Below are 20,656 nucleotides of genomic sequence, written 5' to 3'. Positions count from 1 at the left end.
AGCTGTTCTGTGTTTGCATTCTTGTATACCTGCGTTCGGATTGGCTGAGACGCACAGCAACCTGATTGGTCGACTGTGCGGCACTGATTGGCCGTTACGAAGAAACCGCGATTGGCCGAGCCGATCGCGGGAGATTCGAACGGCTGCCATTGGCCGCAGCACCCTGTGCGAGACCAATATAAGCTGCTGCCGATCCAAGCCAAGCAAGCAGATCTACCTAACTAATAAAGAGCTTTTAAAAGTCACTCGCCTCGCGTCTCTTCTTTGGACCGATCTACCAACACAACACAAGCCACACCCACAGAACCGGTAGTAAAAAAATTTGAATCCCACCACTGCTTTGAAGATCTTCTAGTCCAGGGATCCCCAACCTTTTCGACGCCGGCCCGGTTCCGCGCCAGCTGGGCGCCGCGCCCGGTTCCGTGTCAGCTGGGCGTCGCCATTTTTTTACTAAAATCACTTCCGGTGACGTCACCAGAAGCGATTTTTTCGTCAAAAATGGCGGCGCGAGCGCTTCGGTGAGCTTTTCGGGTAGAAATGGCTTTCTACCCGGAAAAGCTCACGAAGCGCTGGCGCTGCCATCTTTTGACAAAAATTGCTTTTTTCCAAAAAGATGGCGGCGCCAGCAACCAGCGGCCCGGTAAGGCTTGTTCCGCGGCCCGGTACCGGTCCGCGGACCGGCGGTTGGGGACCCCTGTTCTAGTCCAACCTTCTGCTCATGCAGGAAAACCTATACCATTTCAAATAAATGGTTGTTCAATCTTTTCTTAAAAACCTCCAGCGTTGGAGCACCCCCATCTTCTGGAGGCAAGTCATTCCAGGTGCTTTTTGAAAATAGGTTGACCTTCTTTATTGGATTGGAAGTCAAACACCATCTTATATTTAGGTCTTCTTCACTACTGATGTGTATTTGTTTATTTATTCCCATTGCTACAGTGCTTCAATCAGGAACATAATATAACTATAGCAACATCATCAAAACAAAGAGTAATAGAGATACCTATTAGGGGAAAAATGAACACAACACAACACAACACACACACAAACACACATGCACAAACACAGAGAAAACCATAGTATAAGATAAACCACACATCTGTTACCAGCACTACTCTCTCATGTTAGGTACATAAGCTGTTTCAACTCCTTAGTCTCCCAATGATCTCCAGAAAAAGCTAGATTACCGGTAACTACTTTTCTGAATATCAAAAGGTAGGTGACAGCTCTTATTTTAGGGTCTCAATTATCACACCGTGTCAGGGTCATTCCCAGAGATGAGACAGTGAGTCCAATATTTTATTTACTTACACCTAATAGAATGGTGCCAAACTAAAACTAATGCTTGCTAAGTTAGTAGATATATCCTGAGAGATTCTAGTATGTGGCTACCCTGAACCTCTTTGCCCTTCTCCCCTCCAGCTTGGGACTGTGCAGTCTCTTGAACTGGGTGGGTCCCTCCGGGAAAGTTCTGAATTGTCAGAATCCTCTATGCTCCATCACACATATCAGAGAATGCTTGCCTCCATATTCCTTCTTGCTGCACCTCACAGAAAATGGGTGGAAACAGTTTGTTACATTTTCTGATATACTTTTAAAACTCAATTTATGACAGATAGCCAAGACTTCTGAGGCAGGCAAAGTGAACCAAAAATAACTCTATGAAAGCAGATCCAATGACCATGGCAAAGAGCAAGGAACTGGTGAATAGACCAGTTCTTTAGAATTTCTCCAGATAAGTAGAGGACAGGGTATCGCTCACATGTGCTCTGGGCAGTGGAAGGAGTGCTCCTTACAGTGTAAGGAGACCATAGAAAAGCAATTTTCCATGGGTTTGAGTTCCAGAAGATGATGAAATTAGGAAACTTTTTCGCAAGGCTGGCTGAGATTTTTAAAGGACACTAAATTTGCTAATCTCACTTTCTAATGTTTTTCAGAAATCACTCATTAACTACTTCTAAGCTAGTGGAGAACTTTGGAACAACAAATTTGAAAATGCTGAGTGAGTCTGCCTTCAATCCTGAATGAAATAAAAAATTTCATCATAAGCTTCAGAACGTAAATATGAAATACAATAAAAAACTAAATAAAATTTGATCTCAAAATGTTTTAAATGTACTGAGGGCCAGGTACAATTGGAATATTGAAACTTTTACAAGATTTTGGAATTAATTATAAAATACAAGTGGTTTATTGGATGAAATAGATGTTTTTGGTTTTTACAAGACACTGATAAGCAACTTCAATATTTCAAATTTTGGACACTATAGCATATGAAAGGTTTTATGCAGAGGAAAGTTTTAAAAGCCTATAAAATGATGCAAAATGCTATGACAATACTAAACTGAGGACTTTTGAAGAATGGAACAGAAAATAGAAAACACAATAGCAAAAATATCAGTAATAATGTATGTTTCTATGGATGTGCCTAAATTTTAAAGAAAGGACAGATGTAGGACAAATTTTACCTGACAAGATAGAGATGGTATCAAAAGTGGATTTACAGCAGACAGGCCAAGAGAATGATTTAGGATGTTTCACTGGATATACCAAAAACAAACAAACAAAAAACAATTGGATGAGGTTTTAAAATTTAAAACAGAAATAGAAATGGCAAACGATGAGTGTGGCCTGGATAATTTTTTTCCTGTTGGATTTACAAAAGAGATTTGTTTAAGCCTCAAAGAACTTAGTGCAATGGGACACAGAAAAAGAGAGAGAGAGGGAGGGAGGGAAGGGGACACACACACACACACACACACACACACACACACACACACACACACAACCACAATATCTGAATGAACTAGAGATTAAGATTGTTAGAAGTAAAAGGAGGGAGCATAAGGTTTGTATATTTTAAAGCAAGATATATTGTTACTTTTGGCAATCCTTTATGGGCTTTCTGCTTTATGGATTTATTTATAGATAACCAAGAAGATACGGGATTAAGAGATAAATATTTGTAATCCTAGAGGAGGTAAAGAGACATTAATGTTGTTTATACGTGATGAAGGTTGCAAATCACTTTATATTTTAATTTCTATTTTTTTAAATTATAGTCTTACTTTTCTCTTCCTTCTCTATCAATATTATAATCAACACACAGAGACTGTACACCAGATGGAAAGAGGGCCGTCAGAGTCCAGAAAGCCACTGCTATGAATGAAACACAGAGTACATCAGTAAGAGGGCATTGAAAGATGAACTGATGACAGAATGCCTGAGGTAACAGCAGGTGTGAGAGAAAGTTCAAGCAGAGGAAGTGCCCTGGCAAGACAAGACCTTGCATGGATATACCATCGACAGATAGCTAAGGTAACAGACATTGGGAAATGCTACCAGTGACTGGAAAGGCCTGAACTGAGGCACTGATCATAGCAGCATAGGACCAGGCATTAAGCACCAGGTCTATGGAAACAGAGGTCTGTCACACTGCAAAAAGACTCCAGAGTGACAGGAACAGCATACACTGAACAGCAGAACAAGTAGCTGATATGGACTATACCCCCCCTAAGTCTAGTTGGGAGTCACACAGAAGGTTGCGGAAAATAAGATGGCTAAGATTATTTGGGATTTTCAAATCCAGGCAGGCAGGCAGATACTGGCCAATCAACCAGACATCGTAGTAGTAGACAAAAACCAGAAGACAACAAAGTGATGATCGTTGTAGCAGTGCCAAGTGACAGCAACATGAGAAACTGGAGAAGTATCTTCTCAAGTTCCTGAAAGAGGAACTTGAGAGGATGTGGAAAGTAAAGGCCAAATTGGTCCCAGTGGTGGTAGAGCATTGGGTACTGTGACTCCTAAGCTGGGAGAGAGGCTCCAACAGATCCCAAGAACAACTGTCCAGAAGAGTGCAATGCTAGGAACAGCTAAGATCCTATGCATAAGGGTGAGAGGAGGATTTTTTAAAATTCTAGATTACAAATACATTTCTACTCAATAAATTTTAATTTACGCCTTCTAATGTGCTGTGGTCTGAATGTTTCAAATCAACACTTCCTTAATCTTTGTTCTTTCCCATTTCTTTAGGTATCAATTTAGCAACGCAATAAAATACACTAGAGCTGATGAAATCAAGTGCCCACATATCATAGAGACAGATTTATAAGAGCCATTGATCTTAATAAGCTTCACTTTTGGAAAAAAGCATACCTGGGATTGTGCTGCCAACATTAAATGGCTGGTTTCTTCTTTTTGTCTTAACATTTTGACCATGATTGAGTGGATTATAAAACATAATTAAATATACCAAAAACCATAATTAAAAATTTAATGCTATGCCCATTTTTAGGGAATTAAAACCGTTGAATTCATCTGGACTTAGATATGCAGGCACATATATAAAATTATTTTATCCAGCAAATTCTGGTGTAAATCTACTTATTGTACAATTAGGGCAAAGTAAGTATCTGAATTAATAGAAGTAATCTAAATAGTGAATAAGTGTTTGATTAAGCAGTTTTAAAAAAACCGCAACACCCACCTCCCTCAAATCCTTTTGCAGCAAGTAAAGCAAAGTCACTCCAGTTTGTGTCTCTGGGCATATGTGTCTATGAGAGAGAGGGATATGATTCATCAGTTACTTTTATATGTAGCTGAAGCTCTCAAAATGATGAACTATTTCAAACACTCCTACCAAAACAATAAAAACTAAAACAGCGCAAATAGCTGGACTGTCTCAGCCATTAGTTTGGTTTCAGCAGCAGGGAGAACAAGACTGCTAGATAGGCATCCCTCTATTAAGAAAAATGGAGGCAAGAGGTTTAATAAACAGCTCTCCCGGGCACTGGTGCGTTTAAGGAACGAATGGTATGAACATCCCGATTTGGCCTCTTCCATTCTCTTTCTGTCCATGTCACATAAATCTTCAAGGGAAAAACTGATTTCCTGGCTAAATTCTCTAATTGTCTCTTCTTTTTAGAAGCAAATGATTCTGGTCTTGTTTTCTACACCTCTCCTACCAGAAAGCCACTGCTTCAATTGAATTTTCCCAGGCTACTAAAGGTCTTCCCCAGAGCTATGAGCTGCAAACTATCTGGGTTTCTTCAGTTCTGCTTTGCCTTCCAAGAGCACAGATCTCTGAGCAGCCTTTGAGGGACTGAGCATGTTTGAATGCCATCACTGACTACAATCTCCTTATTTTGTAATGTTATGTTTACAGGAAATTACATGGCACTGTTATTATTAGGCTTTAACCTTTAAAAGTATATTTTACAGATCTAGGTGTAAACCACAATAGACAAATATTTTCTCTTGCAGACAATGTAGTATGCTAATTATCTCTTCTGTCAAACAATGTGCAGTTTGCAGATGACCTTTTCGACAATCATTTTCCACACCATGCTCTGAAACAGAGGAAAAAGTATGAAAAGAGTGACTGAGAACTGGCAGTGCTAGAAATGATACAGTTTTGGACTGACTGGATTCATAGCTAAGGCTAAATAGAAGTGGAAGATGGGTTTTACTTATTTATTTTACTGAGCTTGTAAGTAGCACAATAGGCTCATAACAAACTTTGAATTACTATATGCCCAATACGGTAATTGTATTAAAAAGAGATGCATAACAATTTATTATTACAAACTCAACACATAGATTAATAATCAAATCCCATTCGACATCCCCCAGCAACAAGAAATAAGTAAATATATCAAATCCTGATGGCATATTGAAAAGCTGTCTTTATAGCTTTATGAAAATTTAGCAGCTTGAGGTCTGTTCTAATGCTTGGAGAAATACTGTGCCAAATCCCTTCTGTTCCAGGGAAAGCCACAAGTGGTGGACTGATATTCATGAGCAGGCACTGATAGAATTGCATTGCATATTGCCATATAGTTGGACGGAGGCTTGCAAACTTCTAATTAATTGCTTTTGTTGTTATTTTAAAAATGCTACTGTAAAATTAACTACCATACTTAATTACAATTCTTGGGGAGCCAATGTGGCACAGTGGTTAAGGCATTAGGCTAGAAACTAGGAGTGCATGACTTCTAGTCTCCTCTTAGGCCCAATGCCAGCCGGGTCTCCTTTCAGCCCCAGGAAGGAGGCAATGACAAACCACTTCTGAAAAATCTTGCTAACAAAACTGCAGTGACTTATCCAGGCAGTCACCAAGAATTTGACACAACTGAATGGAAGAAACAAAATGACCATGCTTAATGGCAATATAGAATTAATATACACAATTAATTATCATATTTATAATTATCACACTTCTGACATATGAAAAGGTCAAGATGTGAAGCCAAACATAGTGGATATTCTCTCTAGAGTTTGGGTGATTTGAAAATTTGAGAGCCAAAAGATGCTGTCCTAATTTTGGGGTGATTTGGGGGTATTTAACAAATATTAATTTGAGTTTTGCCCCATTTTACGATCTTTCTTGCCACAGTTGTTAAGAGAACCCGGTTGTTAATGAACCTGGCTTCCCATTGACTTTGCTTGTCAGAAGGTTGCACAAGGTGCTACTGTCAAAAATTAGGAGCCAGTTGCCAAGCATCTGAATTTTGATCACACGACCATGGGGATGCTGCAATGTTGCTAGTGTGAAAAATGGTCATAAGCTACTTTTTTCAGTGCCGTTATAATCTAGAACGGTTACAAAACAAACTGTTATAAATTGAGGACTACCTATAAACAGTAGATTGTTGAACCAGCTACTGTGCCCTAGTTCACACATAACACCAATCTCTGATAGGTCTTGCAGCATGCCAAGCCGAACCAAACCAAATAAATCATATACAGTAAGCTGACTTAATGATACATATAAGCCAGATTGAGGAATGAAGCTGGGAATATTAGATGCCAATCCAACATAACTGGGAGTTGTTGTACAGGGGAAGTTGGATAAAAAGATTAGAGCATTGGAAAATGCTTACAGCGGGAATGAGTAACTGACTTTTCCTTTTTTGTTTTGGCCAGTGGTGCAAGCAGATAAATGTTTGTGCAAGCCAGACATTCAGATGACAAGATGACAGTTTTCTTGCTAAAAAGTCTGTGGGCAGATTTTTTCCCTGTACATTTTTTGAGTGGGTGTAATTTCAAAGAAAAGCATGCAAACAGGAAAAGAACTGCATCCAGACTTTGCACATTTGGAACAGAGACTGATAGTAGCACATTTTTATGGCAGGAGTCTGAAGTCCCATTCAGTGGATTGAGTAGGAAGACCTAAAACACATTTTAATATAGAAATGGAGGAAGATTAAGCTATGAAGATTAAAGTCTACAATTATCTGTCTGCACTTCTCCAGATAACAGAATAATTTATCTAGGCATTCAGATGGTCATATAAATGATATATGAATTTTAAAAAAACAGTAAAACACCAGCTGGTTCATACAGAATCTATGACCTGAGGTAGGAAACTGTCTATGAGTCCTGTATATATGCCTTAGGTTAGTAAATTTAAATTGATTTCCGCTTTGTAATACTGACTTAATCATGGATCCAGAGTGATTAACCTTTTTTCTCGTGATCATTTTAATCAGTGTCAGACAAGAAATTCTCTTTCATGTTAGGCACCACTTTTCATTCAGTTTAAAGGAATAAATTATTTCAAAGGAGAAGACAATTTGGGAAAAAATTCATGGGAATATGTGGCTTATTTTGAGTTATTTATCTACAAATTCCCCAAGTGATGTATGAGTAAATCCATGGGTAATATATTTATGCTGTCTTTCACCATGCATTCATTTCTCCAGTAGTCCACGGCAGTCTTTCTCAGCCTTGGCCACTTCTAAGGTGTGGACTTCAAGAATTTCAGAATTCTCTAGCCAGCATACTGGGATTGAATTTCACACTTCTTAAAGTGGTCAAGGTTGAGAAATTCTAGTCTGTGGCCTCTTGGCTTTTCATGCTGCAAGTGAAGTCTGGGGCCAATGGGTTTATTGTTACTGTCCATAGGGGAATTATGCCCTTGGTACATTGTTGCAGAATGTCCTTTTCACCTAACGAAATCAGGAAATGTATCAGTGGTGGGATTCAAATTTTTTTACTACCGGTTCTGTGGATGTGGCTTGGTAGGCGTGGCAGGGGAAGGATACTGTAAAATCTCCAGTCAGAGGTGGTATTTGCCAGTTCTCCGAACTACTCAAAATTTCCGCTACCAGTTCTCCAGAACTGGTCAGAACCTGCTGAATACCACCTCTGAAATGTATGCATTCCATTACTCTGATCACAAATTTGATGGAGAATTCCAAAAGGCCATTTTAGCCAGTTCTGGTTCTAATGCACATGGGTGAGATGAATAGGATTTTCATTTCTATTATTTATTATAAATAAAGACTAAAGTATAAGTGTTATTTCAAAGTAAATGTAAACTATGTTACATATTTAGCTATGCATTATTCTGTAAGGGGATATTTTTTGAACAAGCTTATCAGTAACAGAGAATACTGCTTTGAAAAGCTGTTTTTGTTAACTTTTAATGCTCTTGTTTTTAATGTTTTTAAATTTTATAATACTGTTTTTATGATGTTGTAAGCTGCCCAAAATCACTTGACAATGAAATGAGCTGCATATAAATTTAATAAAATAAATAAACATATGTATAAATAAATTTGCACTACCACATGGTGAGTGGTTAAACTGGAAGGAAAATGTTTCGTGAAACCAGCCCCAAGAAGAGAAAAGGAAAAAAAAAATCAAATGATGGCTTTACTGTATGTATTTCTTATGGTATTATAATTAGTCACAGATCAGCACCACATTGCCCACTGAAGCCAAGGAATTTACACTATGACATTATGATATATGCTGCGTTTTGTCCTATTGCTGCTGCTTCCGGTACTGTTGCTATAGCATTAGCCATTCTGCAAAGGCATACAGAACTGGTGCTAACTTTTTGCTCAGCTCCAAGATCTCAGGATCTATCCTTAATGTAATAATGGGAATAGTGGTAAATAAATGAAAGCACTCACTCTTTATTTGCAATGTCCTACACTGTTTTTAGCCCCATCTTCATGTGCTCCTACCCACAGCATGAACATGGGCCAGGAACCATTCTTCAAACCAAGTTCCAACCATGCCTTCATCTCATCAGATGAGAGACAGTATAAGGCAGAAAGAATGAATCCTTCAGGAATGTGGGAGTCACAGTAGATTACTTGCACTTGAAGACTGACAATAGAACCCCTTCTCAATTGTCCAATTTTGTGAGAAGTCAAGTTGGTATTTACTGCTGGAATCCAATGCTTTTGATATGAAACATTTTGCCCGGTGAAGTCCATCAAGTATCTGACTACATTTCTGGTACCAGTGACCAATTCAGATTGGATTCTGCAACATTATCCTGGGACACACATATTTGCCTTCATTCACAATAGATAGCATTGTTTTTTTCTGAAAGCAGAAAAAGTATTGACATTGATTTTCTTCAATATATTTTTGAAATATTTTTAATAAAAATGAAAGTTATAATTTTGTCGATAGGTTATCAATATATGCCAAAATACACTGCTCAAAAAAATAAAGGGAACACTTAAACAACACAATGTAACTCCAAGTCAATCACACTTCTGTGAAATCGAACTGTCCACTTAGGTTGCAACACTGATTGACAATCAATTTCACATGCTGTTGTGCAAATGGAATAGAAAACAGGTGGAAAGCATAGGCAGTTAGCAAGACATCCCCAATAAAGGAGTGATTCTGCAGGTGGTGACCACAGACCACTTCTCAGTTCCTATGCTTTCTGGTTGATGGTTTGGTCACTTTTGAAAGCTGGCGATGCTTTCACTTTAGTGGTAGCATGAGATGGAGTCTACAACCCACACAAGTGGCTCAGGTAGTGCAGCTCATCCAGGATGGCACATCAATGCGAGCTGTGGCAAGAAGGTTTGCTGTGTCTGTCAGTGTAGTGTCCAGAGCATGGAGGCGCTACCAGGAGACAGGCCAGTACATCAGGAGACATGGAGGAGGCCATAGGAGGGCAACAACCCAGCATCAGGACCGCTACCTCCACCTTTGTGCAAGGAGGGACAGGAGGAGCACTGCCAGACCCCTGCAAAATGACCTCCAGTGGGCCACAAATGTGCATGTGGCTGCTCAAATGGTCAGAAACAGACTCCATGAGGGTGTTATGAGGGCCCGACATTCACAGGTGGGGGTTGTGCTTACAGCCCAACACCATGCAGGACGCTTGGCATTTTCCAGAGAACACCAAGATTAGCAAATTCGCCACTGGCGCCCTGTGCTCTTCACAGATGAAAGCAGGTTCACACTGAGCACATGTGACAGACATGACAGGGTCTGGAGACACCGTGGAGAATGTTCTGCTGCCTGCAACATCCTCCGGCATGACCGGTTTGGCAGTGGGTCAGTAATAGTGTGTGGTGGCATTTCTTTAGGGGGCTGCACAGCCCTCCATGTGCTCACCAGAGGTAGCCTGACTGCCATTAGGTACCGATATGAGATCCTCAGACCCCTTGTGAGACCATATGCTGGTGCGGTTGGCCCTGGGTTCCTCCTAATGCATGACAATGCTAGACCTCATGTGGCTGGAGTGTGTCAGCAGTTCCTGCAAGACGAAGGCATTGATGCTATGGACTGGCCTGCCCATTCCCCAGACCTGAATCCAATTGAGCACATCTGGGACATCATGTCTCGCTCCATCCACCAACGCCACATTGCACCACAGACTGTCCAGGAGTTGGGGGATGCTTTAGTCCAGGTGTGGGAGGAGATCCCTCAGGAGACCATCCACCACCTCATCAGGAGCATGCCCAGGCGTTGTAGGGAGGTCATACAGGCACATGGAGGCCACACACACTACTGAGCCTCATTTTGACTTGTTTTAAGGGCATTACATCAAAGTTGGATCAGCCTGTAGTGTGTTTTTCCACTTTAATTTTGAGTGTAACTCCAAATCCAGACCTCCATGGGTTGCTAAATTTAATTTCCATTGATAATTTTTATGTGATTTTGTTATCAGCACATTCAACTATGTAATGAACAAAGTATTTAATAACAATATTTCATTCATTCAGATCTAGGATGTCTTATTTTTGTGTTCCCTTTATTTTTTTGAGCAGTGTATATATGAACCTATTAAAATAATGATAAATGTAATGCTAATTTCTCCTTAGGTAATAACTCTAAACATATTTTACATCCATACTACTCTGCATGGAAATCATATAACTGCATACCTGCTGATTTTTTCTTCACCTTCTAATGATATTTTGCATTGCATCATGGCATTTGTAGTGGTTACATTGAGATTAGATAAGAGGAGATATAGCTGCCTATAAAATATTATAAATACAGCATAGTAAAACATGAAAAGATTGAAAAGTTTCATTCTGCAGCATATTTGAGTAAAAGCACCCACTACTGGATGTGATAATCCAAACATATGAAACCATAATGTTGAATCCCACTTGATCTTTTATTTAATTTTAGCAGAACTAAGCACTGGCATGAAAAAGCAGCTATTTCAGAAATGCCTGCATTGAGACTCACTCTCAGCCCATTCCTTTCTGTTTCTGTAAGGTTAAGAAATATTTAGCTAAATCCAAACAAAACTAGTTGCAGGGAAAGGGTTATTCATAAAAATAGTGTGGTTCAGTTCAGGATTCAATTTTTTTTACTACTGGTTCTGTGGGCGTGGCTTGGTGGGCGTGGCTTGGTGGGCGTGGCAGAGGAAGGATACTGTAAAATCCCCATTCCCTCCCCACTCCTGGGGGAAGTTTACTGCAAAATTCCATTCCCTCCACACCTCACTAACCTGCTTTCCAGCTCCGTTCTCCTGTGCAGGGCAACAAAAGAAGATCCAGCCAATCAGCTGGGACTTAGAAGGCAAAGAATAGATGGGGCAAGGCAAGTCAGAGGTGGTATTTGCCGGTTCTCCGAACTACTCCAAACTTCTGCTACTGGTTCTCCAGAACTGGTCAGAACCTGCTGAATACTACCTCTGGTCCAGTTGCAGATGAATGGAATGGGATTGTCAGCCTTCAAGATTTTCTCCCTTTGCTTTGCATCTTTCGGCTGTCATAAGTAACGGGGGGAGGAGGGGGGATGTGGTTATGGGAAGTGAGCTGGAGGTGTTACAAACCAAAACTGTATAAGTTGGGGGAGGCGTAGATTCTTGCTTAGGCTTCTATCCTATGCTATGCGCAGCTGCAGCTCTTTATCAAAATATGCCAAGGTCAACGGACAGAGGCCTCATCACCACCTGGAGATGCCCACATGATGACACAACTTTTAATTGGATGAGCCAATTGAACTATTGGGGGTGGGAACATTGCCATTACTTTGTATATGTGATTTACGCGCTCATTTTCTCAGATTCAGAATTATTTTGTTGCTACCACTTGACTTCCAGTAAAAGATATCTTTTCTCTAATTAATGGAGTCTAAGTATTTCTTTCTTGGATTTTGAATGGAGCACCAGCTGACATTATTCTGAATATCCACATTACCAGCCCATCCGGAGAATTAATAAGTTTTCTTCTGAGGGGGTCTGAACACAATGTCAAATCCAGCCAGCGACCAAGAAGACCTGGGAGCAACTGGAGGACAAGATTCCCTACTGTTAGAGGCGGCAGGGGAAGCCGACTTGTTAGCAGAATTAAGTCTTGGCAAAAAACCAGCTGTAAAACCCAAATAGTCCCTGCGAGTCGGCTGGAAGGATCCTGAGGAAAAACCTCCTCCAGGAGTGACCACTGCCCATTGGCATGGAAGAGAAGAGCCATGGCAAGAGAAGGAAAGAAATAATTTTTTACTAACTCAAGCCATGCATCTTTTAAATGAAGCTATCGGAGAACCTCAAACTGATCAAACGTATGAGGGAGAGGAGGGGGAGGCAGCCCCAGCCAGAAGAATCAGAGCAGCCACCCCCATAAATCAACCTGGGCTAGTGCAACAGGCAGCAGCCGCCCAGGGGCCCCCAGTGGGGGGGAGTAATTGCCAGAAGACATAGAACTCCAAAGGTGCCTCCGTTGGAAGTAAAATATGGGGGGGATTCCAAGGAGTTAGGATTCTTCCTAGCACAAGTCTGGAGCCATATGGAGGAATATGGAGAGGATTTTTCCTCAGAAGCAGCCAAAGTTAGATGTGTTACAAGGGCTCTGGAGGGAACAGCTGCAAAGTGGATGGTGACTTTGCATAATGATAATGCCCCTCAACTGATGAATTATGACCTGTTCATGACTGCGCTGTGGGCCAGGTTTGAAGACCTACTTGCTGAACGTAAGGCCAGAATTAGGATGAAGACCATAAATCAGGGGCGGAGATCAGTGGCCGACTACACCCAGGAATTTAGAGAACTGGCATGTCATATTCGAGGCTGGTCCCAGGGAGCCCTGATAAAAGCTTTTAAAGATGGCTTGAATGAAGATGTATATCAAAGCTGTATTGCTAGAAGAGTGAGCTGCAGCTGTGGTACGTGCTGGCAGCAGAGGTGGAAATTGATCTGACCCAAAACAGATGCTGGGGGGGGGGGTCTTGGTTGGAGCAAGTCCTCCCCCACCAGCCCTCGAGAAGCCTTAAAACCTCAAAAAGGAGGAATGGCGGCCAAACCCAAGACCACTGCATACTTCCGGTGTGGAAAGGAAGGTCACCAGGCTGCTGACTGCCATGCCAAGCTAGAGCCAAAGGGGGTACCAGGAGGAGGAAGAAAACCTGAAAACACCCCAGCAAAGCATCGCGAAACGGCGCTTAAAGCAGAGGAGGTTGTAGAGATCGCCCCTCCGAAAGGAGAGGAGCTGGGAACTCCAACCTTTTCTGAAGAGTGTGAATCCAAATTGGAAGACAACTCACTGGTAAGTCCAAACAAGGGCCCTATGAGCATTCCAGTGAGATTAAGGGTACTCATGTTGGGAGAAATATTGGCCTTGTTAGACTCTGGGTGCACAAGGTGTGTAATCAGCTCGGAGGTAGTAGAGAAAATGGGCTTAAGGCTAAAGACTTTAAAAACACCCATAGCCTTTTGACAACTGGATGGATCGGTAGCTGGGCGCGGCCCTGCACATTTCATAATGGAACCAGTAGAAATGATGATGGGGAAGCATAGAGAGACTGTGTTTTATTGTGGTTCCTGGGATGGAGTGCCCCCTAATACTGGGTTTGCCCTGGCTCCGGAAATGGAACACCCACGTCAATTGGAGGAGGGGATCATTGCGCATACGTACTGACCAACGCCCAGAAGGGGAGGGGCAATCTCAACTGAAACTCAAGAATTCCACTGAGCTGTCCTCCACTGGCACCGAGAGTCTGAGGGGGGAGGAGAAAATTCCAGAGGAATATTGGGACTTAAAGGAGGTATTCAGTGAAAAGGCCTCAGATGAGCTTCCCCCCATCGCTCAACAGATTGCAGCATTGAAATTTTGCCAGGAGTGAAACTCCCAAAACCGAAACTGTACTCGATGACACCGCGGGAGCTAGAAAAGCTGTGGTCATTTATCGATAAGAATTTGGAACGTGGTTTCATCCAACCTGCTAGACCTGGGTAGCAGCCCCAGTATTGTTCCATGAAAAGAAAGATGGCTCTCTTCATTTATCACACATAAACCTCAACTACAGAAACCTCAACGCTATTTCGGTGGAGAACATGTACCCCCTCCCCTTGGTGAAGGATATGTTGGCTCACTTGGCCAAAGGGAAAATTTTTTATGAAACTCAACTTGAGAGAAGCATACTACCGAGTTCGAATTAAAGAAGGGGATGAATGGAAAACTGCTTTTAACTGCTCAATGGGCTGTTTCCAATTCAACGTTCTTCCATTTGGCCTACAGGGGGCCCCTGCAGTATTCATGCAAATGATCAATCAGGTGTTGCATGAACATTTATACAAAGGGGTGTTGGTTTATCTTGATGATATTCTTATCTACACGAAGACTTGTGATGAACATGTGAAACTACTGCAGTCAGTTCTGGAAAAACTTCGAGCTGCTGAGCTGTACACAAAGTTGCCCAAGTGTGAATTTCACCAGGAAAAAATTGACTATTTAGGCTATCGCATATCACATGATGGCATAGAAATGGATCTGGGGAAAGTTCGTTCCATTTTGGAATGGGCCCCTCCCCACACCAGGAAACAACTTCAAAGTTTCTTGGGATTTGCTAATTTTTACCGCTAATTTTTACCTGCTTTTGCGAAGATTGCAATGCCTATCACAAATCTCCTAAAAACCAAAGGGGAAATGAAACCGAAGCCTAGTAAACCACTGGAGTGGTCCATGGAATGTCAAGCCGCTTTTGAGAAGCTGAAATGACTGTTTGCTACTGAACCAGTACTCAAGCACCCGGACATGGATGCTCCTTTTGTAATCCAAGCCGATGCGAGTGACGTAGCAGTCAGGGCAGTGTTACTACAAACAAACAAGTGGGGGACTCTGCAACCGTGTGCATATACTTCCTGCAAACTAACTGAAACCGAAAGAAGATGGGCCATCTGGGAAAAAGAAGCTTTTGCAGTTCGCTGGGCTCTGTTAACCTGGAGGCATTTCTTAGAAGGGGCAAAACATTCATTTGAGGTGTGGATGGATCATAAAAATTTGGAGGCTTTGAAAATGCATTGAAAGCTGTCTCCCAAGCAAGTTCGCCGGGCACAGTACTTTAAGTGCTTTAATTTTTCATTGAAGTACATTCCAGGGGGGGGAAGAACTTCATGGCGGATGCTTTATCTAGATTACCTCAATATAATAGTGCTACGGCCTATTGTCCCAACCAAACAGTTGGCAGCTCCAGTGGTTACCAGAGCCCAGAAAAAGAAGGAAGTTGACTTATCAAATGATTTAACTGCACAATTAAAAGAAGCTCTAAAACTTGATGATTGGTTCTTTGCTCATTCAAATCACTGTACAGTTAGAGATGGATTGGCATGGGTGGGGGCCAAATTATATGTGCCAGCATCCTGGGAGTCAACACACTTCCCAACATGCTTTGCCTCAGTCATGAAAACCTTAAAAATGGGATGAATTCTAAAGACATTACACAAGTTTGGAAAATATCTTTTTCGGAAATTATAACATTTAAATGAAAAACAATGGTCATTTCTTCAACCTTCTACCCCAGGTTTTCTTCCAATAGGTTTCTTCCAGGTTTTCTTCCAGCTGCTACTGATGCACTATGCATTTCTACCACTAGATGAGATATGTTTTTTTTCTTTTTAGCTTCATACACAGTGCAATATTAGCAGAACTGAGATATGAAGAGATCATCATGTTTGATCTGATTTGCATCTGAAATACAATCCCTATCAGCAGGTTTCTCCTGTGGAAGCTTGGGTATGGGTACAAAGTCTTGTCCCAAAGCCACTTTAAATAGAGTAAACCCAGTACTACTATGTACCGAATTGTTATATGCCACCTCAGCAAATGGCAATAGGTCAGCCCAATTATCTTGCTGATAATTTATATAACATCGAAGATACTGTTCCAATACCAAGTTAGTTCTCTCACAAGCCCCATTGGTTTGTGGGTGGTGGGTGGAGCTTAAGCCCTGGGCGGAGCCCAATAACTTCAGGAACTCCTTCCAAAAGTTTGAGGTAAACTGGACACCCCTGTCTGAGATTATGCATTCAGGAACCCATGTAACCTGTAGATATGTAAAATAAACAGTTTAGCCAACGTTTTCGCAGATGGGATTTTCGGACAAGGTATGAAATGTACCTGTTTGGAAAACAAATCGGTTACTTCCCAAATAACTGTATTCTCCCCACTTTCAGGTAATTCCACTATAAAATACATAGAAATTTCCTTCCATGGAGCAGTTGTAATAAGCCTGCTGGTTTACCAGGAGGCCGTTTGGCTGAGGCACAGATAGGAACAATGGGATAAATGTATCATTACATAAAACTATGGCAAAATCCTTGAGGTTCTTTGAGATTTATAAAGCATTAAATTATATTTATTTTTCCTTTAAATTAATAGCAAAAATTGCTATGGGGAGAGGAACGGGTATTTCCAAAGTAACACTATATCTTTTAATGCAGAAGGTTGCTCAAATAACTCTTAAATTTGGAGGCCTCAGCATCTGATTAACCAGTTACCACAAACGTTCATCTAGTCATACCTGAAATATTTAACCTATAGTCATTGCTGAGTCATCAAGTTCTTTAGTTGCCATTTTAGAACTTAATTTACGCATGGAAAATTAACAATTTCAATTCTTGTGAACAAATTCTCCCCAACTGAAATATGATCATAAAAGCATTTTTTCCATCTATATATGTGTGTGTGTGTGTGTGTGTGTGTGTGAGTGTGATTTTTTATTTATTTATTTATCTATCACATTTGGGAACCACCCATCTCCCTCCCAGAAGTACTCTGGGTATTGTATAAGTAAAATGTTAAAAACATAAAAAACCCAAATATAAAAATTTTAAATAGAGGCAAGGTAATTAAAATTTGACATTAAAAATTAATTGAAAGGTGGAGGCAGAGTTTTCAGGGTGCTAATCAGCCCCATGGCTGTTGCTCCTCTCAGAGCCCTAAGCCAGTGATCCCCAACCTTTTTGACGCCGCGGCCCGGTACCGGCATCAGCTGGGCGCCACGGCCCGGTACCAGCATCAACTGGGCGCCGCCATCTTTTGACGAAAAGTGCTTCCGGTGACCTCACCGGAAGCACTTTTTCATCAAAAGATGAGGGCGCAGCGCTTCGGTGAGCTTTTTCGGGTAGAAATGGCTTTCTACCGGAAAAGCTCACTGGAAGCGCTGGCGCCGCCATCTTTTTTTGATGAAAAAGTGCTTCCGGTGAACTTTCTACCCGGAAAAGCTCACCGGAAGCACTTTTTTACCAAAAAAAGATGGCGGCGCCCAGCAACCAGCGGCCCGGTAAGACTTGTTCCGCGGACCGGTACCGGTCCGTGGACCGGCGGTTGGGGACCCCTGCCCTAAGCGATATCTTTAGATATTTTTTAAAGACCAGGAGAGTGGTGGTGGGGAGAATGTCCCAAAGGGCAGAGGCAGCAGTAGACAAGGTTCTCTTTCTGTTGAGCAGAAGGAGGTGGTTCAGGTTGTTTTGCTTTTAAAGTCAGCTATGTTTCACCAGATGATTTTTGCAACAAGTGTGCACCACTTCAGAAGCATCTGTGTTTCAAGGTGTTCATCCAAAATTGTGATTCTCTTAAAAAAAAAAAAAACTGCTGTGAATTCTGAAATATAGTTTCATGTCCAGTAAAAGACTGCTCTTTGGAGAATGAATTGCTTCCAGAAAAATCAGGTTCTGAAAAAACAGCTCAATAAAGATGTAATGGTATATGACAAAGACCTTGACAGGCAGGGCAAAGAGATACTGCCTAGGAAATAGGCAGATAAGAGAGGGCATAACCCTCAGCTGCCTAAAGGGAAAGAGTTTCAGAAGGGACCTTCCCCCAGTTTCTCAGACCGTAAAGGAGACAGCAGAAGATTAGTACTTTCAGACTTGTAAGATTCTGTTACCGTAGCCTTATAATAAAGCAGAATTAGCTTGGTTATTGTCAAGATTGACTCACAAGGCACCTGTCAACCTTGTAGCTATTTTCCTTGGTGTCTTCAGGGCTGCCACAGTGGTAGCTGGCTGAGCTGTGGGAATGGGAGGTAGAGATAGCGAGGGCTTTAAAACCCAAATAAAATTCTTTTCTCTGAGAACCAAGGACGTTCCCACCAGGTGTGAGGAGGCAGGATGTGAGTCCGGATGAACTTTGGACTGTGATCTGATTGGGCCATGTGATGGTCTGCAGGGGCAGGAGGAGGAAATATATATTTTTAACTAGGGGGAAACCTGAGGGACTTTACAGTCGGAATTTCCCAGATGTGCCAATATGACATGTCTAATAAATCTATACTTCGAGGAATATGCCTGCCTCGGAGTTTTGATTCTGTTGGGGGTGTTACTTGGAACCCTGACAGCACCCTGACTTTCTGCTTTCCATTTGACAAAGAAGCAAAGGGAGGAGGGAAAAGTATGGGTGGGATGTGTGGGGAGTTGGGAGGGAGAAACGGAATTTATGTGAACCATTTGCAGCCTGAGAAAATCTCGAAACTTCAAGTTCGTACGGTGAGAACTTTTGGAAGGCACAGACGGTTTCCCAAAACAAAATGTTTAACCTGGAATGGTGGACAAGGGACAATGGGTGGCCCAGGGAAATAAAAGGTTTTGTTTTTTAACTATATTGTGTTTCGTGTCAAAACCTTAAAACTGACTTCTGTGCCTCTATGGGTTTATCAGTAAAGTTATACTTTTGGGAAATAAAATGTCCCTGGAGTTTCTTTTGCTGTTCATGCCAATGGAACAATTGACATAAATGAAACACAAAACAATGTTTTCGGTGCCACAAACTGGACTTTTGGTGGCCAGCTGAGAATTTAAACTGGTGGGGGAATGTACTGGAATAAGAAGAAAGTTGTCTGAATCTCAAATCACCCAGAAACAATGCTAAGAAAAAAGTCACTCTCAGGGATCCAACTCAGTGATCTTCCATCCAGAAGATTTGGCTTGCTTCTCCTAGTTCTTGTCCATAATTGATGGATTTTCTGTAGCTTTTCAGTTTATACTCAATCAGGATTAGTCTTTTGGATAAGCTATCTGACTTTAAATGGTTGCACTAAATAGTTCAGCATGTTGGGTAGAACTGTCCTGGATGTGTTACTGGGTCTTGGATTAAGTATAGATGCCAATTTTCCAGGGCCCAGCACAGATTTCTACTCTCCTCCTCCTTGCTATTAAACCCAAATGCATCATGTTGTTTTTAATTACTGTCCTTCAATCTCTTGTCAGTGTTGCACACTAAAAAACAACAACTTCCCAGCTTTTTTCTACTAGGAATCAAAGAACATTCGGACAATTAGAAAGAAAATAGAACAAAGATAAGATAGTAGGTAACATATTGCTGTACAATAGTAAATATGACAGAATAGAAAATATGGGGCTTCCATATTACTCACATGTTGCATTTATTCCTATTCTAATTCCTATTATTCTTAGAGTGGTAATAGCACTAAAACTCAACTGATCATAGCAAAATTGGAAAAAGGAGAGGTGGGATTGAAGACTACAGTACTGAAAAACAACTCCAAAGAATGGCAGTAAACAGTAGCCTAAATAGGAATAAAATTATTACAGAAGGATGGGAAAAAGATTGCACTATCTTGAAAAGGAAGGCAATATTGCAGACTAATTTTAATACAGTGAATCTCACTAGTTTGTACATTCTGCCACATGGTGGTGAAACAAAGGTATCACATCCTTGTTATGTATTCTGAGATGAACAAATGATTTTTTGGGGCTTTAAAGGTCACATGTGTTGCCCATTAAATTGAGACATGTATGTATGTATGTATGCATGTGTTGTGGCCCCGATTCCTGAGCCTATGCTGTCAGAGGAAGAGGACCTGGAAGATGAGGAGGAGGAACTGGGAATGCCTTCCTCCCCAGGACCTTCCTCTCTGGCAATGCCTTCCTCCCCAGGACCTTCCTCCCTGATAATGCCTCAGGTTCCATCAGACAACCGAGAGGAACAGCCTGAGATTAATCAGGAGGAAGGCATATTGGAGCAGCCCCTGACAGGGAGTAAAGAGGAAGAGTGTTGGCTCAGTCCTAAGCAGCGTCGTAGGGAGAAACGTGAGCAGCAACGTAGGAGGCGTGGGAGGGTCAGAGAGTGAGCTGAGTCATTGAGCCACACCCCACAGGGGATAAAAGTGGGTGTGTTTTCTCCTGAAACTTTGTACGTGA

Source organism: Notechis scutatus, chromosome 6 (genome assembly GCF_049901735.1).
Source record: "Notechis scutatus isolate UNSWTSFEM ecotype Mainland chromosome 6, rNotScu1.2, whole genome shotgun sequence".
Classification (NCBI taxonomy): Eukaryota; Metazoa; Chordata; class Lepidosauria; order Squamata; family Elapidae; genus Notechis; species Notechis scutatus.
This window is presented reverse-complemented; position numbering follows the sequence as displayed.